The sequence below is a fragment of the Bos grunniens genome, chromosome 4, assembly GCF_055505025.1.
Source record: "Bos grunniens cultivar Pamir isolate PY7600 chromosome 4, Bosgru_T2T1.0, whole genome shotgun sequence".
NCBI lineage: Eukaryota > Metazoa > Chordata > Mammalia > Artiodactyla > Bovidae > Bos > Bos grunniens.
The window spans coordinates 84,356,881-84,371,110 of NC_141168.1; positions in this window are offsets into that span (position 1 = coordinate 84,356,881).

The following is a 14,230-nucleotide window of genomic DNA, read 5'->3' on the forward strand; positions in this document are numbered from 1 at the left end:
TTGATTACTTTTTCAATCTTCTCAACAAGTCTCATCTATTTTGTATTAAATCATCAGAAAGATATTTATTTTTTTAAATTTTATTTTATTTTTAAACTTTACAATATTGTATTAGTTTTGCCAAATATCGAAATGAATCCGCCACAGGTATACCCGTGTTCCCCATCCTGAACCCTCCACCCTCCTGCCTCCCCTCCCCTCCCTCTGGGTCGTCCCAGTGCACCAGCCCCAAGCATCCAGTACCGTGCATTGAACCTGGACTGGAGACTCGTTTCATACATGATATTATACATGTTTCAATGCTATTTTCCCAAATCTCCCTGCCCTCTCCCTCTCCCACAGAGTCCATAAGACTGATCTATACATCGGTGTCTCTTTTGCTGTCTCGTACACAGGGTTATTGTTACCATCTTTCTAAATTCCATATATATGCGTTAGTATACTGTATTGGTGTTTTTCTTTCTGGCTTACTTCACTCTGTATAATAGGTTCCAGTTTCATCCATCTCATTAGAACTGATTCAAATGTATTCTTTTTAATGGCCGAGTAATACTCCATTGTGTATATGTGCCACAGCTTTCTTATCCATTCATCTGCTGATGGGCATCTAGGTTGCTTCCATATCCTGGCTATTATAAACCGTGCTGCGATGAACATTGGGGTACATGTGTCTCTTTCCCTTCTGGTTTCCTCAGAGTGTATGCCCAGCAGTGGGATTGCTGGATCATAAGGCAGTTCTATTTCCAGTTTTTTAAGGAATCTCCACACTGTTCTCCATAGTGGCTGTACTAGTTTGCATTCCCACCAACAGTGTAAGAGGGTTCCCTTCTCTCCACACCCTCTCCAGCATTTATTACTTGTAGACTTTTGGATCGCAGCCATTCTGACTGGCGTGAAATGGTACCTCATAGTGGTTTTGATTTGCATTTCTCTGATAATGAGTGATGTTGAGCATCTTTTCATGTTAGAAAGATATTTAAATACACAATGATAGCTTAATTTATTAATAACGTAAAACCTTAGAATGTTACTTTAACAAAATTTGCTAGTGAGTGAATTCAGTACAAAACAAAATCAACATCTGATTCTCTTAATAAACATTTATTAAATATATTCTATAGACCAAGACTGTGTTTAAATCTAGGGATAAAATGTAAACAAGAGGCATTTCCTAAAGGCCACATGCACAAGTATATACAAGGAGTGTTTAAAAAAAAAAAAAAAAAAGCCCAGTCATTTTGTCTTTATTCAGAGTGATTACTAATCTCAAACACAGATAATTAGAGTAGGGGGTAGACCTTTGACCTAAGATGAACCAAGTAGACTTTCCTAGAAGCTTGAAATGAGTGGGTAGAATATGTTGATTTGGGAGCGTTAACAACCATTTTGAGTGATTATTAGGTAATGTCATGTGTCATATGCAAAAAATTAATAAAGTGTATATTAAAAGAAAAGTGGAAGTCAAAGTCACTAAGGGAATAAAGAAAGAAAAAACACATTGCTTTCTGTTTTCTTGTTCTTCTTAAATGACCCAGGTAATTCTGGCTATAATTGAGTTTTGTGAGATTCCATTCTAGCTTTATTTAACAGGGAGAAAGTGATATGGAGAAGAAAGGGAAGGATGAGGATAAAACAATAACAAAAAAATGTTTGTATAAACACAGAGCCTTCCAAGAAGGGTAAACAATCACAAAAATAACAATCATAACAATTGACATATATTAAGTCTCTAACTCTGCCAGAAAAAGTGTGCCACTCACTCAGTTGTGTCCAACTCTTTGGACTGTAGCCCACCAGGCTCCTCTGTCCATGGGATTTCCCAGGCAAGAATCCTGGAGTGGGCTGCCACTTCCTACTCCAGGGGGTCACCATCCAGGGATAGAACCCACATCTCTTGCATCCCCTGCACTGGCAGGTGGATTCTTTACCACTAGCACCACCTGGGAAGCCTCTGCCAGGGTTTATTCAAATTTACATGTGTTAAGTAACTTAATCATCAGCATAAACAAGTAAGGTAATTACTACTATCCTCTTTATACAGATGAGGAAACTAAGGTACAGAAAATTTAAGTAACTTGCCCAAAATTATTCTCTAGAGAGAGTAATATTCAAGAAGATGTAAGATGCAGTGAGTGAGTGGCACACTTTTTCTGGCAGAATTAGAGACTTAATAAATGTCAATTGTTATGATTGTTATTTTTGTGATTGTTTACCCTTCTTGGAAAAGTTTTGAACTGATATCTGGCTAGATACATGTTGACATGATACCTAATGAGCAAGAAGTGAGTAAAGAAAGAAGCAAGTGAGAAGTGAAAAACCATAGCAAAGCAAAAAGGGTCAAGAAAAGATATCCCTACTGGAAGAGAAGTTAAAGAGATTTTCAATAATAGAAATTTTAAAGTTGTCTTGTGCAATATAAACTATCCCCTGCCACTTCCATACTATCTATCAAACTCTTGAAGTTTTGTGTAAGACAAATCACGTATCTATTTGTGTGTGTGTGTGTGTGTGAGAGAGAGAGCGAGCGAGCGAGCGAGCGAGCCTGAGATGAGGGCAACAGAGAAGAGACAGGATTTCAAGTTTTCAGCTCTGGGGTAACCTCCTACTGCTATTCAGTCTCTTCTCCATCTTGCCACTCAAAGGACTCTTTTGGAATCTTGGAGGACAGCTTGGACTTCTTGTCTTGAAAGTGAGAAGATTAATGTAAATTTTCTTAAATTTAAAGATGTAAGATTCCTGAGTTTTTAATCCATGTTTCATTAATATAAAGCTTTTTATTTTCCTGCCTGAATGAGTTCTATTCTTTTGCACCAGACAAGCACACTTCATTGGACACTATGAGCAATTACCTACAATTGTAACAGATGTTAGTGCTGATTTTAAGCAGATAATCTTGAGTTGAGTGTGTTAGTCACTTAATTCTGTCTAGTTTTTTGCAACCCCACGGACTGTGGCCCACCAGGCTCTTCTGTCCATGGAATTCTCCAGGCAAGAATACTGGAGTGGATAGCCACTTCTTTTTCCAGGGGGTCTTCCCAACACAGAGATTGAACCAGGTCTACTTCATTGCAAGCAGATTCTTTACCATCTGAGCCACCAGGGGAAGCTCTAATCATGAGTGCAAAGGATCCATTGATTCAGATTAAGGATTATGACATAATATGAAAAATGAAATAATAGACATATACATACAATACTATGATGGTAAAGAGGAGATACAACTAAGTCATTTTGATGAGTCAGAGTCAGGAAGTGCTTTTATGAAAAGGTGACCCACTGTATCGGACTAGGTACCTTTTAAATTGGCCAATTAACTGGCCAAAAAAAAAAAAAAAAAGTGTTTAAAGCCACACAAATGTAAAAGAGTTTAAAATATTTGAGAGATTTCTAATGACTAGGTGTGTAGGTTTAACAGCAGGTTTCTTAGTGAATATCTGGAAATTAGCTTGGAAATTATTTTATTAGCTTAAATGAGGAGTATTCTACACACAAGAGGAAACAACTGAACTATTAAAATCCTATGAAAAACAAACTCATGATTAGGAAATATGCTCTGGTGGCAGAACACAGTATTGATCATCATGGGCAATACTATGAGAAAAGGAGACAAATTAGGGACTGTAATAGAAGAAAGGATATGCTTTATAATTAATAATTAAAATTTACATTATTATATGGGATGATTAATTAAGATTAATACAACTTAATGAATATTGGTTCAGAATATATGACTTCAGGCATAACTGGCAAATGACAGAATGGAGTGAGACTACGGGATGAAGCTCCTAGGCTTCTGGCTTGGGTGACTTGCCTCTCGGTATTCTAGTGAAGTAAGATGGAAGGCAAATGAGTTTGTTGAAGGTAGGCGAATGCTGAAATCCATTTAAAAATATTCAAACAAGGTAGTCAATAGGCAACAGAGAATGATTCTGATGACAGAAGAGCTAAAAACAGATATCTGTGAGCCATAAGCACATGAGCAATAGTTAAAATTATAAACAAGAATCAGAATTGTCAGAGTGCATAGTTGGAGGAGAAACCAGGGGTTGCCAGAAAGCTAATGTTTTGTGAAAGAGAGGGAAACTTAAGGAGCCAGAATAACAATACAGAGCCAGAGAGAAGAAACTGCTACAGAAACCTAAGAAGGAAAAGGGTGATAAAGAGGAAGGGCTGTAGCAAATTAAAAGTTGAAAAGTGTTAAATTGAACTATTATTATTATATTTGTATTAACTATTTTTATTATTTAACAATTAACTATTAGGTTGACAAATGGCTTTTTAGAACTTGCCATGTGCCTGGATTAATACAAACCTCTTGGGACAGAGTGGTAGATCAGAGGCATGTTCCTTGTATTTGTGGATTTTATTGTTCAGTGGGAAAGAAGAATAATAAATCAACAGACAAAGATGATAATTAAGGTGGTAGGAGTTGGTCTCTTTGGTGTAATATTTTAGCTTAGAAATGAAAGATGATAAGGAACTAACCAGGGAAGAAATACATTCCAGGAAGAGTAAATGGCATGGTTGAAAGACTTCAGACAAAAAAGAAGTTGGCATGTTTTCAGAAACATGAAAAACAATTCACGTAGCTGTAGCGATAATGTTGGAGGAGTTAGCAAGGCCAAGTCTTGTTTAAGAAGAGTCAATCTTGTGACATTTCATTAAAAATCAAGATATAAGTCTGTTAAAATTTAAAGATTCTGAAAGAAATTGGGGGAAATGAATACATTTTATTAAAAGTACAGACAGTGAAATGATTAATTACTTGAACTTAGGGTATGCATTATCTGCTGTCTATTTTAACATCCCTTCCTACTTTTCCCCTGTGAAATGTTTCTTCAAAGAATGTGATTCTTATATGACTTTCATTGTAACCTGCCTACCTGCCAAAAGACAGGTTCACGGTCTAAGATAAGTAAACTGAAGTGCTTTCTTGATTATTTTTCATCTGAGTCTGTACACAAGTTTATAAGCAAACCACACCTTTATAGCTAACCGCTGAAGAGATTGCTTATCTCATGGAGAAGCTTTCAGAAGGATGAAATTGACACAGTGCAGCAGAGTTGGAAAAGAGATGAAGGGGGTCCTTAAGATGTTCAAACCCTTGAAGCCAATCATTAATGAGGCCTCTGCTCAACTCAGAGTTTGCCTATTTGACCCAATCAATTCATCTTTTGATTTCTTTAAATATTTTTGAGTTTTGGTATTGGAAACTCCACCGTACTGATTCAAATGATGACCACATTTTTCTAGCATGATTTGGAAATAAAAATGAAAAACTTAGTTGGAAACAGTTACACAAAGCTTTGAATCATCAAGTATGATGGGAATAATGTCATTTTAGTTGCATAATTTGCTTTGGAGAACAATAGAGAATAAAGAAGTCTGCAGTTGGCTTTGACATTCAGAATCAGACTAGTCAGCAGAGAGGAACACAGAATCAGCCAGAGAGCTTCCTTTCCTTGGAACTATAAGGAGTGGAAACCTCCATAGGGCCATGCAGGGAAGGGGAGAAACAACACCTCAGGAACTGGAACTTTACATTTCCTGACAGCTTAACTGAGAGTGACTAAGTTATTCTTATCAACAAGTTTACAGATGTCCATTAACCAAAAAGTGGATGGTTTGTGAGAAAGATTGTAATATAGAAAGCGATGTTTAAAAATACATCCTTTCTGTCCATGTGAGTGCAAATGTGTGACCCTTCCACACTAACAATAAAAGAAAAAAAGATAGCTTTATTAAAGAATCACCAATGAGGTGCTCAAGTTAATATATATTTAATAAAATCCAGCTGTTAACCATATGCCCCCACCACTATTGCCCATCTGCTGGCAGAAGTTTTTATTATTTTTAATTACGTCTCATTTTTTCCATCTCTACTTCTGAAATAAACATGCCATCACATGACAATTCATTTTATCAAACATTTATAACATTCATAAATGGATATGCTTTGATTTGGCAAGTCTCCTATCTCTAGTAAAATCTCACATTCATTTTTATTAAGTACCCTTGTGACATAGTTTTTTATTAATGGTATGAGATAAAAATCTGAGCATCATTTGGACTCAGTGTCATTGCTGTAAGAGAGATAAATTGCAAGACTTGACAAGTTTTTAAAATTATAAGAGGAATTAATAGTATCAAGGGATCATTAAGACTTCTATGATTGTGCAAAGACTATAAAGTTTCCATAACTAATTTTCTGTTTTTTGCCAAAAAGATGGCCATTTAGGTTATTAGCTGTACGTATTCCCACTGAAGAAGCATTGTTTTCTCTTACATGAACTGTCATTATTTGGAGAGAAAGTTTAATCATTTACTATTTTTTAGCAAAAATAAACTGTCATTCAATGGAAACATTTCATGGACATTGGTTTTATGAGCTATGTTTCATGTTCTAGATGAGGTCAGTTAAAGACTTGTGTTTCTGTGCTTTTTAAAATTTGTACTACTAGCATTTCTTGGTGTAACTGGAAAATTTTCATGGTTAAGTGCTCCAGAAAGAGGAGCGGAATAAAATAGTAGTGCTGAAAATGGCATGCTGAGGAGGAAGGTCTTCCCTGGTGGCTAAGACAGTAAAGAATCTGCCTGTAATGCAGGGGATCCAAGTTAGATTCCTGGGTCGGGAAGATCTCCTGTAGAAGGGAATGGTAACCAACTCCAGTATTCTTGCTTGTAGAATGCCACGGACAGAGGAGCCTGGCAGGCTGCATGCAGTCCATGGGGGCTGAAAATGGCATGGAAGGGAGAAAGCGTTCCTCACTTACCTAAATAAAAGTTAAATAACATTAAGAAGGGAAATTCTCGACAATACAGAAGCATAATAATTCATTGCTATGTTTTGCTAAGGACAACTTGAAAATTCCAATTTTTAAAATTTTTTCTTCTTTTTTGGTCACACTTAAATTCAAAAGATAAAAATCACTACAATAATTCACTGTTAAATTTGAGTTCAGAGTTTAAAATGTACCTTAAGACCACCCAAGATGAAAAGTAACTTGCAAATTGTGCGCTAATAACTACAGCTTTATTGTTACATTTGCTGTATTATAGAATTTGGTCACCAAAGAAGTAATTTTTAATAGTTAAATATTCATTGTTATTTACAAAAACATTTAAAAGAGGTATAACAATAATCTTTATTTGCGCGTACTTATTGGCTAAACAATATAAGCCTGAGCAACATTTTCTGGTGGAGTTGCCTAAAAAAATGAAGAAATAATAAATCATTTTAAATACTAGAATTCATTAAGTCTGCAATCTTACCTGAGTCTGTTTTTTGAAACTGAAATTCCTGAGTGGGAATGAGTTAGCAGTGACTTGCATTGAAATATAGTATTTTACTTTTCTTCATGGCATTGTAAACATTTTTTCAGAACATTTAGAATCACTTGAAAATTTTTCAAATACTTAACACATTTTTTTTGTATTATTGAAAAAAAATTACTTAAAAGAATACTGCCCCTTCCCCAGGAAATGGATTTCTGGAGCCCTAAATTAATACTGTAAGTAAAAGTAAACTAAGAATATATTCCATGTAAATCTATCTGCCTTTATGATTGCTATTAATACATAGATAGTAATGTTCCTAATGATTAAAGACTAATGCCCTGAGTGTAATTCATGGTTAAAATGCCGTGATTGGCAAAGAGTTTAATTAGCCAATGCACAGCTCTAATATTTAGGCCTCTTTTCTGAACATGTTCTACATATGAAATATATTAAAAATTGAGCTGCTGTCAGTCCTGTTTCCGGATTGGCCAGGACCATTAATGCAGTCCATCAACTCACCAGCAGACCATTACTTTCTCAGCAGCGTTCCCTGTGGACTTGCATTGCTCACTTTGAACATATTGCTTTAATAAGAGAATTACTTCAGAAAGCTTGAGTTATCTCAGGCCTGGGAAGAAGCACTTCAAAACCTGACAAAGTGCTTTTTATAGTAGATGGTTTTGAAGATTACAGAGTGAAATGTATATTTGGCCTCATTTGCATAAAAACATCCAGCACAGTTTTTCACAAATTAACACAAATTTGATAGAATATTGAATGATATATGACTAAATTCTTCCATTTCTAGGATTCCAGATGTGTTTTTTATGTTGGTTGATACACTTTTTGATTAGTTGTTAGAACTTAAAGACATCTGTTGCCATTGTGCGGTGTAGAATACTTTAATGGTATTACTAAATGCCATGTGTCTATCAGTGCCTAATCATGTGTCTAGAGCTAAAGCAACTCCCTGGGTAGGCTTTTCTACACAGATGTGGAACACTAGACTGCTGATCATGAAATTCTGCAAAAGTAGCATTTATGAAAAGCAACTTCTTATTGTTTGAATTTAGGTAGAAAACAAAGTGATAAAACCATAGAGAAAACAGTTCAGAGTTTCATGATTTTGATTCTTTATTACAGTAGCTGTGAGTATACATGTTTTTGGTAATCACACTGTATGTTTAAGAAACTTAATTTCACTATTATTGATTACACCAGATTGTTTTCTCTGAAGTTCAGGGAAGTAAGTCATAGTATGCCTGGTGTCTCATAATAAATCAAGTTGGAACTGATGCAAATCAGACTCCAATTAGAAAGATAATCATATAGCTATTTCTGAATAAACTGTGCATACTCTTCCTTATTATTACATTAATTATTTAATTTATATGGAATGCATATCTGTTGAGGGAATGTAGAGTATTTACTACCAATCTAGGGTCAATTCTCTTTAACTACTGATCAGAAAGTCTATAAGAAGATGAGGTGATAACAGGATGAACAACCAGTGACTTGGTAAATTTCAGATATTAAAATACTACAGTTCAAATGAAATATTGCATGACAATTTTATTTTAAATATGTTGAACTCACATTGTACACAGTCCCTTCTACTTCTTTTTTTTTTTCCCCCTTCTACTTCTTGAGGTGATAAATATTATTACTGAAAAGAAAGAAACTGAAGTCGCTCAGTCGTGTCCGACTCTTTGTGACCCCATGGACTGTAACCTACCAGGCTCCCCTGTCTATGGGATTTTCCAGGCAATAGTATTGGAGTGTATTGCCATTTCCTTCTCCAGTGGATCTTCCCTACCCAGAGATCAAACCCAGGTCTCTCACATTGTAGACAGACGCTTTACCGTCTATTACTGAGCACGCTGATATTGAGAGGAGGCCAAAAGTCTTCCCTCTGGTCTATGGCCCTCAGTTAGACCTAGATCTAGTACCTACTGGTAAAATGCTATAGGAATGAATGAAAGTTAAGATTCTTTTGCTAAATTCTCTTTGGTTTAGACTATATACAGAAAATTTGACATTATTTTTGATGAATGGAAGAATATTCTCTTATCAAAGGAATGGAAACAGGAGAAAAGCATAGAGATTCACACCTTTAGCAAATTTGGAAGTCAGAAAGAATTTTGACTAAATTCTGGCTTTACCATTTCTTAGTTGTATAATCTTTGATGGTTTAGCAGATTTGTGTCTCTGCTTTTCAATTAAATGTAAAAATAAAGATGACTACTTTATAGCAGCTGGTGTAAGAATTAAACGATATGATAAGCTTAAATGTGTTCACCCTAGCATTCACATATATCAGGCACACAGCAAACTATAGATATTACTATTATTGGTGGTGGTGGCTTATGTTGTTATTATTAGTATTACTAATATTATTATCATTATTTATCCTCATCTCTGTAGACTTTCATTATGAACCAAATATACTTACAAAGCAACTAAAGCAGAGCATATTTTCTATGCAAAAAAATCTCAAGATTAACAGTGAGATCCTTATTGTTGTCATTATAGCTTTTTAATGTAAAGTATTTAAAAATCCATCTAAGTGTTCATCTTATTCTGTCACATGGGATATATGGAATATACTTCATGTTTAATCCTGGTGTATCCAACAGGAAACAGATGATTGTAGTCTAAGAGAAGTATGAATTTTGGAGCTATCATTAAATTGAATTAGAATGCAGAATGAAAATAGGTGTATTAAATTCTAAAAATAATTTTCAAAGTAAATAAAATAAGGTGTTTACTCAATCCCCAGCCAACTTATGTGAGTTTTGTATAGAAATAAGAAGGAAACAGAAAAATATAGTTTAGGGCATGTTCCTACTGAGTCTGAACCCTCCTTAAGAAGCTCATAGAAAGTTCCTACAACTACTCTCAGACATAGTATTTGAACCAGACTGCATCATGCATATACTTTATCTTCAAGAGAAGCCTGGATGCATAGGCTTTTTTGCTGTTTTGTTCAATTCTTTGTTTTTTAACTAGGTGCTGTGCTACTCCCAACAAAATCAAAGTTCAGTTTTTAAGGAAAAAAGATAGAATGAATATTTGGTAGGCAGCAGAAGTCTTTGCCAGAGTGTGGAAAGCAATAATTAGTAAAATGTGATTAATGTAAATACCCCTCCTATAAAATAGTACAACTCAAGAAGGAAAGAGGCAAAAGGTAAAAATCTGTACGCTGACAATTTTCAACTCTAGTTGTGAACAAAGTAATGCTGAAAGTAACACAGAACTTCATGAATAATTGATTCATATAGTTTATCAATACTCATCAGTTGTATTGGGTATAATATAGTTCTCATTGTAAAGTCCTTTAAAAATGGTAAAATAATACATCCCAGATCATTGAATAATCCAGGAAAGACCACAGTGAAATATCTGGAGCTATCATTAAAATGAATTAGAATGCAAAATGAAAATAGGTGTATTCATGAAAAGAAAAATACATATATAACCTCAGTACAAGAAGATAATCAATATTAAGATTTTGTGTATAGCCTTTTACTTATTTTTCAAGTTTACATGCATGTGCATGTGCATAAACACAGTTCATAAATACAACCTTCAATTAACTCTTTTATTACTTAAAAAATGCAAAAAAATTCCACATTACTGTTTTTTTTCTGCATGATTTTAATGCTACAGCATATGCAACTTAAAGTGGTAGAAGACATTACCAATTTATGGGAGGATGGAATTTCTTATAAAAAGCTCTATTGTAAAGAACATAATCAACCAAGTACTTTATGACATTATAGTTGAAGAACTTCAATGGAGATTTTCATTTAGACATTCAGAGTTTCCGAATTTTACTTTTTCCAACAGTATTTATAATCACTAGACTTACAAAACAGACACAGACACACATGTACACACTTCTAGTAATTGGAAAAATTATCCAGACTTAATTTTTTAAATTCCTTTCCAAATGATGTTTAACCTTTCCTCTGTACCCTATTTATGTCAGCAGAACCACAATATTTCCAGGAACTGAAGTTCACATCACAGCCTGTGAAGAGAACTATATCAAAGTAGTGTGTACTCTAGCAGCTAGATTCTAACAAACTTCATCATGACTATGTCACACATATGAACCTTGGGTTATCTGCTGTGCTGTTTTCTAATCTGTAAATGAAGATATAAGTCTTAACTTCATTGATGCTTTGTAGGAGTGAATGAGATGACAAGGAAAAAATTAGAACATTGTCCTTTATTACTAGTCTTTTTTAGTCATGTATAAACAATAACAAATTCCCTTGTGCAATATCAGTTTTACCTGTCACTCTTTCCCTATGTCACTGTCACTACAGCTAACAAAGTCCACATCTTTATTATCTTGCCTCTCAACCAGCCTCACAACTTCGAATTTTCCCTTTTGTAGAGCAATTAATGTTCTTAAAGAAGACCTCTGATAAACTTAGTTTCTTGCTCAAAATCAGTAGCTCAAACAAAATATGTACAAGATCTAAATGAGGAAGACTACAAAATTCTGATGAAAAAAACTTTTTAAATAACTAAATATAGACATGTTTCATGTTTATTAATAGGAAAAAATTCAGTTGTGTCAAGAGGTCAGTTCTTATCAACTTGATTTGCAGAGTTAATGCAATTCCAATCTAATTCATGTATATCAGTGAGCTAATTCTAAAGCTTATATAGACAGACAAAAGACTCATAATAGACAGCATCATATTGAAGCTAAAGAAAAAAGCTGAGGGCTGATACAGCTCACTGCAAGTGTGGCACTGGTGAAAAAATAGCGAGTAGATCAATGGACTATAAGAGACAGACAGAAGTCCCATATAAATAGCCGACTGATCTTTGCAAAGGAGCTAAGACAACACAATGGAACAAAGATAGTTTCCGCTACAAATGATGCTGGAACAACTGAATATTCACATGAAAAAAAAAGGAAAGAATCTAGCTAAGACCTTACACCTTCACAAAATTAAATCAAAATTAATCACATGCTTATACATAAAACACAAAACTATAAGATCAGAAGATACTATAGGAGAAAATCTAGATGACCTTGAGTATGGTGATGCCTTTTTACATAAAGTATCAAAGGCACAATCCATGAAAAAAGGAAGGGCTAAGTAAGAATTTATTAAAATTAATAACTTCTGCTCTCCAAAAGTCAGAGTCGAGAGAATCAGAAGATAGGCAATAAGCTGGGAGAAAATATTTGTAAGAGACATATCTGTTAACAGTTATACAGAAACATACAAAAAACTCTTAAAACTCTACAATAACTAAACAACCCAATTAAAAAAAGAATCCAAAGACCTTAACAAACATCTTATGCAAAAAAGATACAGATGGCAAATAAATACACAAAAGAGTGTGCCACGTATGATCTGCTGCTAAGTCGCTTCAGTCGTGTCTGACTCTGTGCAACTCCATAGACGGCAGCCCACCAGGCTTCCCCGTCCCTGGGATTCTCCAGAAGTGCAAATTAAAATAATAATCATTACACACCTACTAGAAGGGCCAAAATCTGTAACACTGATAAGACCAGATGCTGGTAAGAATGTGGAGCAATAGGAATTGTCATTGCTGGTGGGAATGGCAAAATGGTACAGCCACTCTGGAAGACAGTTTGGTGGTCTTTTATAAAATTAAACATATTCTTAACATATAATCCAGCAGTTGCACTTCTTAGCATTTACCCAAAAGAGGTGGAAACTTACATCCACCCATAAACCTGTACATGAATGTTAATAACCAAATGTTTATAGCCAAACTTTTACTTGACAAAATTTGGGAGAAACTAAGATGCTCTTCAGTGGGTGAATGGGTATATAAACTATGGCACATACAGACAATGGACTATTATTCAGAACTAAACTGAAATGGGAAATAGATGGGGAAACAGTGGAAACAGTGTCAGACTTTATTTTTTGGGGGCTCCGAAATCACTGCAGATGGTGACTGCAGCCATGAAATTAAAAGACGCTTACTCCTTGGAAGGAAAGTTATGACCAACCTAGATAGCATATTCAAAAGCAGAGACATTACTTTGCCAACAAAGGTCCGTCTAGTCAAGGCTATGGTTTTTCCTGTGGTCATGTATGGATGTGAGAGTTGGAGTGTAAAGAAGGCTCAGCGCCGAAGAATTGATGCTTTTGAACTGTGGTGTTGGAGAAGACTCTTGAGAGTCCCTTGGACTGCAAGGAGATCCAACTAGTCTATTCTGAAGGAGACCAGCTCTGGGATTTCTTTGGAAGGAATGATGCTAAAGCTGAAACTGCAGTACTTTGGCCACCTCATGTGAAGAGTTGACTCATTGGAAAAGACTCTGATGCTGGGAGGGATTGGGGGCAAGAGGAGAAGGGGACAACAGAGGATGAGATGGCTGGATGGCATCACTGATTTGATGGGCGTGAGTCTGAGTGAACTCCGGGAGTTGGTGATGGACAGGGTAGCCTGGCGTGCTGTGATTCATGGGGTTGCAAAGAGTCAGACACGACTGAGCGACTGATCTGATCTGATCTGAAACTGAAATGAGATACTAAGCCATAAAAAGACATGGAGAAACCTTAAATGGATAATATTAGGTGAAAGAAACCAATCTGTAAAACTACATAGTATATGGTTTCAAATATATGATGCTTTGAAAAAGGCAAAACTATTGTAAAAAATCAGTGATTGCCAAAGGTTGAATGGGAACAGAAATGAATTGGTGGAGCACAGAGGATTTGGGGGACAGTGAAACTATTCTGTATTCTGCACAATACCATAAGGATGAATACATTTGTCGAAGTCCATAGAATGTACAACACTAAGAGTGAACTTAAATGTAAACTATGGTTTTGAGTGATTACAATATATCAATATAGATTCATCCTTGGTTAAAAAAATAGTACCATTCTGGTGAGTGATATTGACAATGGGGAAGGCTATTAACATGTTGGGCGAGGTGGAA